General features: G+C 31.0%; 1 protein-coding gene and 1 long non-coding RNA gene across 6 annotated transcripts in view; one reads left to right on the forward strand and one right to left on the reverse strand.

The window, feature by feature from the left end:
* The window catches only part of LOC147908131 (uncharacterized), a 75,751-nt gene extending 60,963 nt beyond the window's left edge, over nt 1-14,788 (forward strand). Inside the window, exon 2 of the long non-coding RNA XR_015546683.1 lies at nt 794-14,788. This is a non-coding gene — a long non-coding RNA (uncharacterized LOC147908131). The remainder of the gene's footprint in view (nt 1-793) is intronic.
* Nucleotides 1-14,986, reverse strand: part of Fur2 (furin-like protease 2) — a 390,070-nt gene that overhangs the window by 135,435 nt on the left and 239,649 nt on the right. The window lies entirely within an intron of this gene.

Genomic DNA, 14,986 nt, shown 5'->3' on the forward strand with positions numbered 1-14,986 from the left:
AAATCATCCATGAATAACACGTGGACACGCAATCTTCCGAGAGATGCATCTAATAAATATACTTTTATATATACTGACGCGACGTTTGTCAGTTTATTGTTCATACTTTCGATGACATTCTGACATAAAAGAATATAGAAAAAAAAGAGGAAAAAAATTGCAAGAAATCTTTTTTCTATATAATGTATGCAGGAAGAAAATGTCTATTTTATACGATTTATATATAAAATGTATAGTTTTTCATGGCGCTATTAGCTTTGATATGTGAAAACTTTATCAAATGTAAGTAAATTAAGTTCAATCATTTTGGAATCCAATAAACTCACAAATAAACGATTTTCCTAAAATTCTAACGTAAGTAGTTGTACATTCGGTAGTATTTTCCGGTTGAAACTAATAAACTTCTCTCAAAGATGCAAATTCTAAAGGACCACGCTTCGTCAGAGAGAAACATCGATTGAAAGATAATGTTCTTCGAATCCTCTTTCCTTTCAATTCTCAATATAATAGATAAATTAGTATATCAAATCGTCACAAATAGAAAATTAAATTCCAAATTTGATTCCTTTAGAAAAATTTTGATTATTCAGATTTTATAATGCTGACGTTTTTATCTGACTCTTATACATGATAAGGAGTGTTTAATCCGTTTTGACTTATCTATCGAGAAAGTTTTTTTTAATATTCAATATTTTTTCGTGTCGATCAAGAGTGTAATAACAAAATCATGCATTATTATTTGCACTTTATGGCCAAAAAATTAACAATAAAGAGATTCGCTTGTGATTTTCAGAGCGGAACCAAGGCTGGTCGGTTGGAACGATGTAGAAGGGAAAGAAGAAACAGGGGAATGGTGTGAGAATGTCCTTGAAGCTGGAGTTAGTAAGTATAAAAGCGTTAAGAAGCCAAGGAAATAGTAAATGCCGTTCGCTTGTATTTGGCCCTCTCTCTCGTTTTAATTAATCATTGAGTAATTGCGATTGCTACACGAGAAATACACGTAAATACGCTTTCAAAATTTCTTAAATGATGTCTAATCAATATAACTAACATACTTGCAACGAAACATTCTACCAACATTTATAAAGATATTGGCGCATTTACTAGCCAATACCTGCATTTATTGATGACATTATTCCGCTTTTATTTCATGCATTAGCGAATCGCTGTGTATTTCGTTTAATATGTACACGAAGATTTTTATGATATTCACCGCAATTTGATGGAATTCGCAGAGATTTTGCAGTTGGTTCTCTGGATCCATTTTGTAGAACGTGTGAAGGGTTAAAAGCTCTAAAGCCCTTTATGTAAAATTGCGGGTAACAACGTTAATGCATTCAAATTTAAATCTCGCAACCGCGAAGCCCATTTCATTTTTTCAACCTTATTTTCCGCGATGGTCTCACTTGAAAAAATAATAAACACGCACGCCGCGATATGATTTCGACGCATTTTCCCATGAAATTTGTTTTTAGATTTTATATCTCTTTATGAAAGATTAAGCGACAATTTCCGAGTTATTTGAATTATTAAGCGGATGCCCGACGAGGACATCGCATATTAAGTAAACTGTGAATCGAAAAAAGCTTTCATTTTTTTTAAAACCGGACTATTTTAACTCGCTCACAGCCAATTCCTCGATTTATGGAAGCTGCATTTACTTAACGTTATAGCTTTATTCAAATTCTATATATCGAATAAAAATCTTCTTTGATCTCTACTTTAAAATAAATCGGAATATACTATCCGTTTACTATTAGATGCTGCAATGAAAAAATAAAATCAAAGCTCGAATGCTATAATTGTTCCTTTTTTGTAGCTTTATTCAAATATTGTATTTAATACAACGCTGTTAGTTCCGTACTTTTCGTCACCATTAAATAAAGATGTATTAAGAATCGAATATTTTCTTCAACATCCAAAATACATAAAGAAAATTTGCAAATTTCGATATAAAATCTCTCTCCAAATGCTAATTTGTTTTAAGAATTAAATTTGAATTTTTTATTATTTCAATTTTTTTAATAAAAAGTTCTCCTGACTCTTCATTTATCAACAATCAAAATTTTTAATATTATATATTGAAATACTTTGAAAAATTACAAATAAGAATATCATCTGATCAGACTTTCGCTGAGTAAAAATTTTCTCTACTAAAATTTCCAAAGAATTTACAATCGAAAACGAATGACTTTTGTGCTACTCCGTATATCAACGTACGTTCACTCATCGTTTGTAGATCCCTTTGAAAGATCTATCTTTGTACCAGAAAGCGAAAAAAGAAGATCTCCTTTATTTTTAAATTCCGCCGGGCATTTCGCGTCTGTTCTCATAACATAGTATGACATATACGAAAAGAAGTATCTAAAAATTTAGCTAGATCTAAAAATAATTTTTTGGACTATTAAAATAATTATATAGAGAACATTCAAACATGATGAGTAATCCTACAAAAAGTTTTAACATTTTAGTAACATGCGGCTTAAACGTACTACACAATTATTATAATAGTCCAACAAAATTATTTTCAGATTTGAATCAAGCTAAATTTTTAAATTTCGGCAACATCATTCTCTCTGTGTACCTATGTCGAGAAAAACAAAATTACCAACAGACAAAAAAGTCTTTGTAAATTATTCATTTTCGTGTCACCGTTTTGTAATATGCACAGTTGTCAATTTAGCAATTTTATCAATTTTTTCATATACTTCAAATTTACTTAGTAATGTGTTTAATTCTTATAATTATAAATAAATATTGACTTGCATTTTCAAAGAAAGATATCGATAAATTCATGTCCCTCAATACTTATATTCATAAAATTTATTCATGTCAAAGACTTCATACAAAAAGAACAATTTGCGCTGAAAAATTTAAAGATTAAAAAATTTAATTATTAGGTGTTGGAATTAATTCGTAGCGTTTTACAAGTGATGGGAAGTACTTTCATTAATGTATTTTTTAATGCTCATGTGAAATAAATAACATTCTTTCATTAAAAAACGCTACGAATTAATTCCAACACCTAATAGATACCTAAAAATAATGAACCAGTAAAATAATGAAGAGCGTGCTTAAGCATGATAACAATGCCGCAAAAAATGTTGACATTCTGACGACCAATTTGAGTGTCTTACATAATTATTTTGATGGTCCAAGAAAATTATTTTCAGATTTATATCTAGGTAATTTTTAAATGTTCCTAACTGTCTTCTCCGTACAATTATGCCTCAATATTCTGTTACCGTTTATTCTATATACATATATATATTTGATATATTTCCGATAAATTTCGCGATAAAATTTACTATCGTCTCTGACCTTTATTTCCAGAATTGTCAATTCTACTTTGCTTCTGTACTCACGTCTCGTTCTCGGTGTCATATCACAGAGATAGGTAAACCCATGGGAGAAACGGGCGTAGCGCGCGCAATGGAAAAATGTATTAACTGCGTATGCGCGCCTGGAGATCGGTGAACGATTATGCAAAACTTGACTCGCTCATTTTAAATGTAGAAACGCGAACCCGCACCGCCGTTCGCGCATTGTATTGCTGTCTAGGGATGGATCGCCGCCGCCGCCGCCGCTGCCGCCGCCGCCCGTCCTTGCGGTATGGAGGAATATCTACATTCGCCGGAAACTCGTTTCATCTGATCTCGATTATGGTACCTCGTGCTTCGCCAAAGTCGAGAATCTTCAACCGAGACCAAAATCCTATTTAGAAAGAAACGATTTTTGACACGACATCATTACGATAACGTCACGATATTATTATAGATTTTTGGACTATACAGATATTACATATATGTTCGCCCTACATCTATATTTAGATATGTGTTAAAGTATAGCTTTTTCGTATTAGCTCAAATCTATATTTCTTATAAAATAAATTTTAAAAGTATTTTTCAGTTACTATTATTTGAAAAATTTCTCTTAGAGAGAGAGAGAGAGAGAGAGAGAGCATCCTGTATTATTTTTTTAAATATTAAAAAATAATTTAAAATTTTACAAAAAAAAATTAAAGTTTTATAAAAATTTTAAAAATTAATTAAAAAAAAATATTATTATAAAATTAAAATTTTATTATATTAAAAGCTTTTAGTAGCTAATTTGAAAACAGATTCATGCGCATGAGCTTTCACACAGTTGAACGAACAAAACTTGAAATTAGACAGTCATATTTAGAGCTGAATACGCGATGAAAACAAATATGTGCGACCGTTCTCACGTAGAATTAGACATACACATCAAAGTACGTACTGACGTAGTTTTGTCGAAACACACCATATATGTATTATAATGAAGAGTATTATTCTAGAATAAGAAACTTCCGTTTGTGGTGTAGGATAATATTGTTATTACTAAGCGCAGCTGTGAAGAACGAACGCAAGTTGGAAGCGTGATTCTGCAAACTGACGATGTGAAATTCTCTAACGGAGTCACGAAAATTTGACGGTACATGCATACTATGGAAATCTACAAGTTATGGATATTAAGGAATAAAAGCAGCCATAACATAAATAATATCTTATACAGAGTACCATTTTGAAAACAACAGTATAATTCCTAAATTTAACATATCAAAAAATATTTCAGACAAAAATGGTAGTTTCAAGCAGGATAAATAAAAATAATAAATAATAGTAGTTTTTTAGAAAAAATTGATTTTTTAAAGCTTATCTTAAAAATCGATTTTTTTCGAAAATTTATAGCATATTTCCCTTTCAAATCACTTATCTTTTGTTTAAAATTGATCAACCTAATATGATATGGATAAAACTAAAATAAAAGTGCAATGTTTAGCATATATTTACATTTGGCAATTCTTTTCAATAACAGACAATTAAATCAATCAATGGTTAAAGAGCTTCAATCTAAACTTTCATCAAAATACGTGATAATATAATCTGTATTTCCAAATAAAAAAAATTATTTCTCGCTTCCATTATCATTTATATCGGATATATTCGTGTCACGTATCGAACTTGCATGTTCTCCATTTGCATACAAAATTCGGGAAAAATAAAGAGTAACGTAGAGACAATCAAACATGAAAGACTTTTCAATAATTTCAAGAGAAAATGGTAAAATTGAATTTGAAAATCATAAATATTAACATAATTTTAAAGCTGAAAGCATTTACAGTCGTCATTCTGCTTATCTGCCAATCGATTTGTGAGTACGTGATATGAAAAATGAACATGTGAAATGCCATTAAAACGTACAAATTCTGTAAATGTTTAGTTTCAAAATGTTTGAACGTTTGAATTAAAAAATTCATTTCTCTTTCTTCCGCGCAATAATATATACATTTTTCAATTATAAAAAATCTTTAAAAAATTTTTTTTAATTTTGGAACTCATAAAAGATAATATAAATTTAAAGTTGAATTTTCAATTTTTCAATCCTTACATTTTTCAATTACTTTATTTTTAAATCTTTAATTTAAAAACAAAAGAAAAAACTTTCTTTAGTTACTTAAATAAAGCTTTCTTTATTCTCATCAATTTAAGTTTTTAAAGAAGAATTATTAAAGAAAAAAACATTTGATATGTACGCCTACTTTTCTCTATACATATAAACTTTGTAAGACATATATAATATTGAAAAATATACACATATATAAACTTGCCAGAAATTATTTTAATATTTTTGAGATGTATCAAATTGGAATCTTCATTGCAAAGCAATAAAGATCTACAAAAACATATTGAAACTACCTATAAATTAACAGTGCAATGCTAACATTAAAAATATATAAGAAAATACAGTTATTCGAATCAACATTTCTAATTTGAATTGTGAAAAAATAATATTTCCCATAGTATAAGAAAATTATAGTTTCACTGAAATCGAGATTGCTGTATCTTCCGACAGCTGTATTTCCATTTAAAAATATTAAAACATAGTCAAAAACTTGTATATAGAACTGCAGAAGTTCATTTACACGTTACATTCATTATTTTTACCTCTGTGTCTAATACATCGTCATTTTGGGACATGTAAAAAGTACTCAACCATTTCAGGTTCAAGCAACACTTGGATGAAGCAATTATCATCGGCATTCGAGCCACAAAGTGTACTGCGATGTTCCTCTTAGACGACCGCATAAAATTACGACGCGGCGTCTCGTCCTATCGCGTTTCGCACGCGGTGAACCCGATCTTTATTTTCCACGGTATCGCGTGATACGCTTTGTTCTATGTCGCCGTGGCTAAAGGAATGCTCTTGCGACAAAACCACGAGCAAAACGAGAAGAAAACAGAAGCACGATAGATAAAGCGAGAGGGAAAAAGTTTCGTCATGATCGCGAGATGGAAGAGCATTGCGCAGAATGAGAAATGCCTCGCTACCCGAACACATTTTCATTGCCATTTCATATTACACGCCACGTCACACAGAGAGAATTCGTCGTCCCGTAACCCTCAGTACACGATATGCACAACATATAGAGAGAAAAATACAACCTAGGTTTCCATCCTCTGCCATCATCGCATTCTACGTGTCGTACTACCCTTTGATCCACTGTCCGTGAGAGCATTTTGCTCTACAGAAGATATCGTTTGAATGTATGATTATTACCAGCACAACTAATTAATGTTTGCCCGCGAGGACGAATCACGAGTCAGAATTCTACGTGTCCGAATATTGCTAGTGGAACGTACTTCTCGCAATCAGGCATCCCTTTCAGCGTGCCAGTACCGCCGAGCTAGAGCTTTTGTCTCGATGCACAGAGATCGGCGTCGGTCTGTTGCACCGATGTTGGAAATAGGCGAATCGGTCACATCCCTCTGTGCCGGAAGTTGCAGCCGGAAGAAGCTTAAAGCTATACACACGCACGCGAGTCTACCCTAACTGGCCAGACGTCCGCGTAATGTACGATTCGCTTCCGAGCCTTCCGCGTCGGAATTCCGGATGGCACACCGGACGGATTCGAGCCGACCGATTCGGTCGAGATTTACGACAATTCTTTGCATCATTTTGATAGGAAATCGGACGATCGGCCGATTTATAGTGAGGAGAATGAGGATAATATTTGATATGTTGCAATCTTATCGATTACGTTCTTAGGTGACAGATGACGTATGTATACATTTTTGTATGAATTACGTTTATCTCTTTTTACTAAATATCTGAATCCTTTGGATTAAATCTTTTTAATTACTTCAAATTAACTTTTTAATTACTTAATTAAATAATGTTCACAATATTAATACAATCTAATCTAATTATCTCAAGCGACATAATTATTTTAAAAATCGATATTTATAGTTAATTTTTATATTTAAGATATTCATGATTGACGTAAAAAAAACAATTTGCTTTCTAGTAAGATTAAATCATTTTAAAATTATTTCTTTTCACATAATTATGGAAAATAACTTCCTATGCTTCTAATCTTCCTTTCCTTTTCTATTCTCATAAGTTAAAAATATCTGGTACTCTGTTCTTCAGAAGAATTTCCCCTGAAGTTAAGAAAATCTTCTTGGCACCTATTTTAGAATAGAGTATGATAAAAATATATGGGAAATTCTTAAGCTGAGAATATTTTCATTTTTTCGGTGTGCCTTGTCGATTAATATATTCAATTAAAATTCGTAGTTACTTTATTTAAAAAAAAATAGTTTAAAAAATAATTTAATGTAATTAGTAAATAAATAAATAAAATTTTAATTAAAAAATTTTTCTTTTTTATATAAAAAAGAGAAATCATTAAGAGTTGTTTCTGTTTTACACATATTCTTATTTATGTTATGAGTATAGTTACGATTCTGATCAAATTTTACTCAGAAGTCTAGTATATAAGCGGAGAAAAGATATTTATTGAAATGTAATTACAAAATATAATAATACACGTAAATAGAAAGATGCTATATACAAAAACGAGTATGAGAGAAAAAAAGAGGATAAAAAGCAAAGTGTAAATACAGTACAATTCATGATCAGTTGCTATTTTGTATCTGAATAGCTACTCTGTTTTGTAAGGAGGAGGAGAAACACCATCGACCGCACAACGGTTTTCTGTGGTTTCCTTCCCAATTACCTGCCAAAACTTTAGAGTTTATTTTCTTACGGATACCACAAAGAAAAAGTAGAGAACGATAACTGACGATCCACTAACAATGAGGGTAATTTCATCAAAACTTTTAGTTTAATTTCTACATATAGCTAGTTTGTATTTTATAAATTATAATTTTCCGTTATTTTTCACAATTAAAGATTCTTTAAATCACTATTTTAAAAGATAAATTGTTTATATCTCAGAAATGTAGAGGAAATATTACAAATAAACAATTAATAATATAAAATTTTTCAATAGTTTTCTTATGATTAATTCGATATCTATAACTAATCTCATATAAAAATATTTGAAAAGAATAAAGAAATAAAAAAATAAACAAATCTTTACGATTTTTTCCTACTTCATTTCTTTATAAATATTAATTAATTTTTATTCACCTAAATACAATATATAAATATAATATTTTCTTATCCAATCTCTATTGGATATGAGAACGTGACAAGGAAAATTAAATAAAGACTTTATTTTTTCAGATTTTACTTCCAATAATTTTATTATTTTTATCTTTCTTTTCCTTATTTTTCGTTGTTTATCTAAATAAAAATTTCAATCATTTAATGCAAAACTTTTCGAAATAATATTATCAATATGATATCAAATATGACGTTTTTTAATTGCATTGCTTTATGTATTCTTAAATTTTTACATACGCATATAGTGCTCAACGAAAGATGTGACAAGTGCTAATTTTTAATAGATTCGAAAAAAATTGTTTTGTTTATCATCTTGTTAAAATTGTTCTTTTGTTCATTACTTTTTATAAAGCTCTTATGCTACCTATAAATATTCTATTGCTTTTATATTTATTTATGAGAATGTCTTCTAAATTTCAGATGACTAGACTTATATTTCATGATTAATATTCTGTCATAAAATAAGGTACCAAAATGCATGAATAGATAATATATCGTTATAACGAGCTTTATTTTATAATTTTTATATGTATGCGAGTGCAGCCTTGCATGCATAATAAATCGATAGATAATTGAATATATTCAGGATTAAATATTGATATTTGTCTTTTCTAGCTCATCCATTTTAAAATACATTTATAAGACATAAATATAAGAAATTATTATGTTCTTATATCGTAATGCATAACGGAATCTGCATTTATTTTATATATCTAATATAATTTTCATAAATATATTGCCTCAAATTAAGATAAAATATAATTTTATTCGCAACCGCGATGACTCGGTATTTACTGTTTTTATACTTATTTGTTAAAACATAATTTGTCACTCATCGACATACGCAGTAGCGAAGTAATAATCTATACGTAATAATCTATGAAATGTAAATATTAAAATTAAAGCGATGGCCGAAACAATTAATATTTTTTAAAATAATTCTTGCGCATGTAAATTAATTATACAAATGATTAACTGTGCAAATAGAAAATAAAATAACACATGTTATTCACCTCTTTCATTGCTCCGTTGTTGCCCAATGCCTCCCAGGCCTTCTCCTCTTGTTCCTTTGTTGATGTTTGTTATTCACACTCACATAAACACTCACTTACGAAAATACGATAGCACATTTTATTAGATCGCAACGGAAAATTAATACGAAACGGTTATACTTCCACGAATAGCCATCGTCTACATAAATTGTTAATCGCAGATTTAATCGTCAAACTCGCGATCTGGTAATATTCAACTTTAATAATCGGAAAACAATTATGTCTGTCGTATCGTAATACTCATCGTATCATTGTCGCGCTCTTTTTTGCAAAAACAATATTATATTCGAAGCAGGGAAGAAATAATTTAAAACGATATATGAGAATATCATTGAAGGAAATTATATCGCCTCTCTCTCTGTGTGTGTGTGTAAATTTTAACGAATTGCAATTGCTGTTCACCGTCGCATCGCTTCGATTTCTATCTCTAGCAGACAAATCGTACGGAAAATATCTGATCAATCGGGCCAGTCGTCGCTTCGATGTGCTTACGAATTATTCGCGCGTGTCCTATCAATCATTTTCGCGTTTCGTGTCTCATTGCGTCTCGTAACATCTTTATGTGAGCACATTTGAAAAAGTAGTACAACGCACATAGTGGCACGTGCCACACTGCCTGCCGATTCGAGTCTCTCCGCAAAAATGATAGCACGGTGATCTTGCGTAAACATAAAACAGCATGCAACCGGCGCGACGTATCAAAAAATAAACGTTGAAATTATAGGGTGGTCAGTTCTTGATCTGCCAATTTCAGGATATCAATTTTAAAATATCGGAATACAATAAAAAAAAAATCAGAATTGTTATTATTGGTGTATAATGTAGATTAATTTTAATCTTGGTTTTATTCGAGTTCGAAAAATATATCACAATGTAACTCCATTTTTAACTTCGTTAAAAAAATGACACAACTAAAAAAATTAAGTTTCTTAGGAAAGGGAAAAAATTATTTTTTAAACTTGACAGAAAATTATTGACTAATTAAATTACATTAAAAAGAAAAGAATACATTCTTAATATGATATGAAAGGAATTTTTGTCATTTTTGTTTTACAATTTTTAAAAAACATCCTTTTTAAGTTATAACTATTTAATGATTTCTTATAAAGTTAATTCTTTTTTTGATAATTGATAATACTTACGCATGATAATAATTCAAAAAAACCACGTTTTATTTTCGTTATGTCACTTTTTAAGTAAGAGAACGATAAAACTTTAATATCTTTTTAGAATTTCAACTTTAATTGACTTGTAGAATACGCTATTAAAGTAATTGTAAAATATTCTGCTTTTTGTAGAAATTACACGTTACACGTGTGATATATCCGTGATGCATCCAACTATATCATATTCTCTAAACGAAATTCCACATTGGAAATAAAAATTAAAAAAAAAAAAGAAAAAAAAGAAAAATTGCAGAAAGGGGAACATCAAATTGATCAGTTTTTCTTTGCCCGATAAAACTGCTGCTTTATGTTCGTATGCAATAGCACGTACGATAGATCGCTGTAAAAAAATTCGCTTCGTTAATAACGAACCGTATAGAGCGATAAAATAAGCAGTGCTCGTTTAAAAATTGACACAATTTAAACAATACCTCGCGCTAAAAACGCGCGTTCCAATCATAAGAGAAACGTTAAAAACGTCAGGTCTCCAAAGTGATTTCGTTTACTTTATACAGATAACGCAAGAAAAATATATCATCACGTTTATATCTCGTAAAAATCTCGGTCAGCCCTTTATTGCATAATTTTTTTCCAGCCATGACGTGACAATATGTCATTGCTTTGCACATAAAATAAAAACTATCCTGAGAAAGATGAATAAGCCTGCGCGACCGAGAGTGGAAGCCGATTATATTTTATCGGTGATTACGGATAATTGTTCATTAAATGGCTTAATATATCTTTCTGTTGACTACAGGTACTAAAGCTCAAACTAAAAAGAATGAAGTTTCTTTCAATATCGAGCCATTAATTGCGCTCCAATTATAAACGAGTGGAAATTACAAGTTTCCATGAATGGAGTCTTATAAATAAAAATTTTATATTATTTCAATTTTAATAATTCGTTCACTCATCGCTTATTGATATTTATTTTTATTTAGTATTTCAATTAAGTATCCAAATATTCAATTTCAGAAATAATAGAAAATTAATGTTCCATATTTTTTTTATAAGAAATATTTAAACTCCCCAGAATTTGTCGGATTATATTCGATCGAAAGCTAGTTTGGAATACAACTCGCGTATTGTTTTCGATTAGTTACGCTGAGCGTAACTACTCATCATTCCGTCAGAGACACACGAATCAATTAGAAAATAGTCTTGACTCAATTCAATTTAACTTAGTTGCGCCGATTTGACTTGGCAATAAATTCATCGCAACCGACTCAAAGCCATAAACAGAACGGAACTGCGTCACAATGTGCAGTTAGTACTACTCCGAAATGTGGAGTGCGATGATATACGCGAGCGTAATCGCGCGTCAGTGACACCGTTGCTCGTGTAGGTGAAATTCGTGCGAAGAGAGAGACGTGAGTTCTACATAAAGCTGTATTTACACTGCTCGTACTGAATCACTATTTCGGTTAAATCGAACAAAGTGTACGCGGTAGAGAAAGAGAAAAGATTTTCTGCCTCGAGAATTATTAGAGATAATTGCGCAGGATAATTGCATAGCAAAAATTTAGAGACAGAGAGAAAGTGACTTCAAAGAAAATCTTACAAGATTTTATAAAATGATAAATATAAAATATCAAAAAAATAATTAGCTTTAATGAACTTGTATAATTATATTATAGAACTCAACTTTTTTCAAAGGTAGATACACTGTGCGAGATATAAATCTTATAAAAATTATTAACTCACTTTAATGAATGGCGAAATAGATAATATTTTTCAATTTTTATGATTTTGCAAAGCATTATTAATACTTCTTCGAAATCTTTATTTTCGATACAATTCCTTTACAATTTCTTCTTAAAAAATTCTTAGAAAAAAGAATTACTGGAAAAAAATAATATGATATATACATGTTTGCGAAATTATATCTTGAATAATATACGTAGCAGATAATCTTTTATCTATTACATTTACTTTGACTAATTCAATTGAGATAACGATTTAATGTTAAAAGTAATCTATTAATAAAAATCAAATAATCCTCGTTAAGCTCAAAAGAGATTAATAGTTATGACAATTATAAAAAGAAGTATATGTATCAAAGGTTAGTATCATTTATTTTCAAGTGACAAGTGAGAACTCTAATATCATTTCCTTTTCTTTTTACTTGAACAATTTCTTCGGTATCATAGTGAGGATGAGCGGTGAATACGCCTTAAGACAGCATCCGAGAAAGTGCGGGTGCAAAGTTGCAGCGGAGAAACAGCAGGTACAAGCCGACGAACGAGCAAGCCAGCGAGCGAGGCAATAAGAGCGACGAGCTGCCACAACAAGCAATAGCTTACGCGCGGACACTCGTATTTCATAGCTTGGAATTGCTAGCGATGGTAACCGTGTGGCGTTGTTACTGTGAAGGAGAAACGAGGAGGCGGCAGAACTAGAGAATACAATGCGAGAAGCTAGCTCGAGTTCGGCGATACGAGTTCGCTCGATCAAACCTCGATGTCTTTGAAATTCTCGACCGATCTCACAATCCCCGTTTGATCCTTGTTTGGCAAAATCCTCCTTGTTTGACGAAAGTTAGTGGAAAAGCAGATCTTACTTCGCCAATGTGCGAATATATTGATGTAATCGAAAGTGAATAGATGGAAAATTGAGAGAAAAATTCTTTAAAATTACGCATCAAAATGAACATTATATATCGCAAGGAAATTATGTTTATTTTCTTAATTCGAATTATAATATATTAGATGGATTAAATAATCGATATCGCAAATGTGAGAAATTGTTAGTGTATCGCATAATACAAATTTTCTACATGGTAGAAATGTTCCTATAAACTTTGCTAGAATTTTTGGAATTCTCACAGGAAACATATTTCCTGTAAAAAATACCGCACAATGCATATAAAACTTATTTCAATAATAGTGAAAGATAATTTGATATTTTTGCAACTATGTTAAATTCCTTGCAATAATTTATTGGAATTATGAAAATAATTTCCTTACGATATATATAGATCGCGTGCTATATTCATAAAATTACTTAAAAAGAGGTAATTAATTATCTCCAAAATATTTAATATTCACGGCCTTAAAAAAGATCAAAGGGAGATAATTAAGTAAAGCCTATAGCACAAGATGAATTTTTTCCTGATGAATTGTTTGCGTTTTAATAAATTACTAGAATTGCATTACATAAAATGCAGAATTTCTAATAATTTACTAAAATGGTAGCAATGCAACAGGAAAAATATATCGTGTTCTATAGCCTTACATGTAATGTTATATATGTACGACTTTAGAAATTGTAATCGAGAGGTTTATTTTATTTTAAACTCATCGAATTAAGACGCAAAGAAATGACAAAATTTAGTTATCAATCTGAATTATTACATCACATACGTATTTGCATAAGAAGATTAAATTATATATCGGAGCGCATTAATTTTGTCAACGTACAATATATATAGATTGAATACAGCAATAATATAATTCTTCACGATAATATAGTGTATACGACGATGTTTCTTTAATGTGACAAAACGCACGTAATGCGGTTAAACGCATGTTTCCAGCACGCTGGTATTCAGCTACAGACCGAAAAAGTACGAGCAACAATTCCTCTTCCGCGCGCTTCGAAGAGAAACTCCACTCCACTCCACTACACTATACTCCACCGACACACATACGGAATTCCCTCTGACGAAAGTTCCAGACATTTCCATAACATTGAGCTGGATGCACGACGAAGGCGGGCGAGTTACGTACAGGCGAATAACTCGCCGAGTATGCCCTTTAAGGGATGTCTTCCGAGTGGCGCGTTGTATTGCAACGATCGCGAAATGCAACACGCGCTCGCGTCAACTGCATCTGCAATACGCTGGAATGTGCATACTTCTTCAGAAAGCAACGCATCGAATCGAGTGCTCAAATCTTGCATTACGCGTCGAGCCATTTCCTCGAGTAATACGACATATTGTTCCCTTGTTACTATAATCTCTACATTGAGAGAGAAAGCCAGACAGACAGACAGAGAGAGAGAGAGAGAGAGAGAGAGAGAGAGAGAGAGAGAGAGAGAGAGAGAGAGAGAGAGAGAGAGAGAGAGAGACAGAGAGAGATCATGATCGATGTTATCTTGAATGTCTATCTACGTTTTGCCTTGCGAATTGCAACATACTGCACTGTGATTTCATAATTATTTCCAACCAAAACATTAGTAATAATGAATTAAGCTATTGTGTGCTTATATTCTAAATATTAATTATTTTGTAAAGGATTATGTGAGGAAGGAAAGGTATTAAAATATTGATTT

This window comes from Acromyrmex echinatior, chromosome 11 (genome assembly GCF_024713525.1).
Source record: "Acromyrmex echinatior isolate Ae372 chromosome 11, ASM2471352v2, whole genome shotgun sequence".
NCBI lineage: Eukaryota > Metazoa > Arthropoda > Insecta > Hymenoptera > Formicidae > Acromyrmex > Acromyrmex echinatior.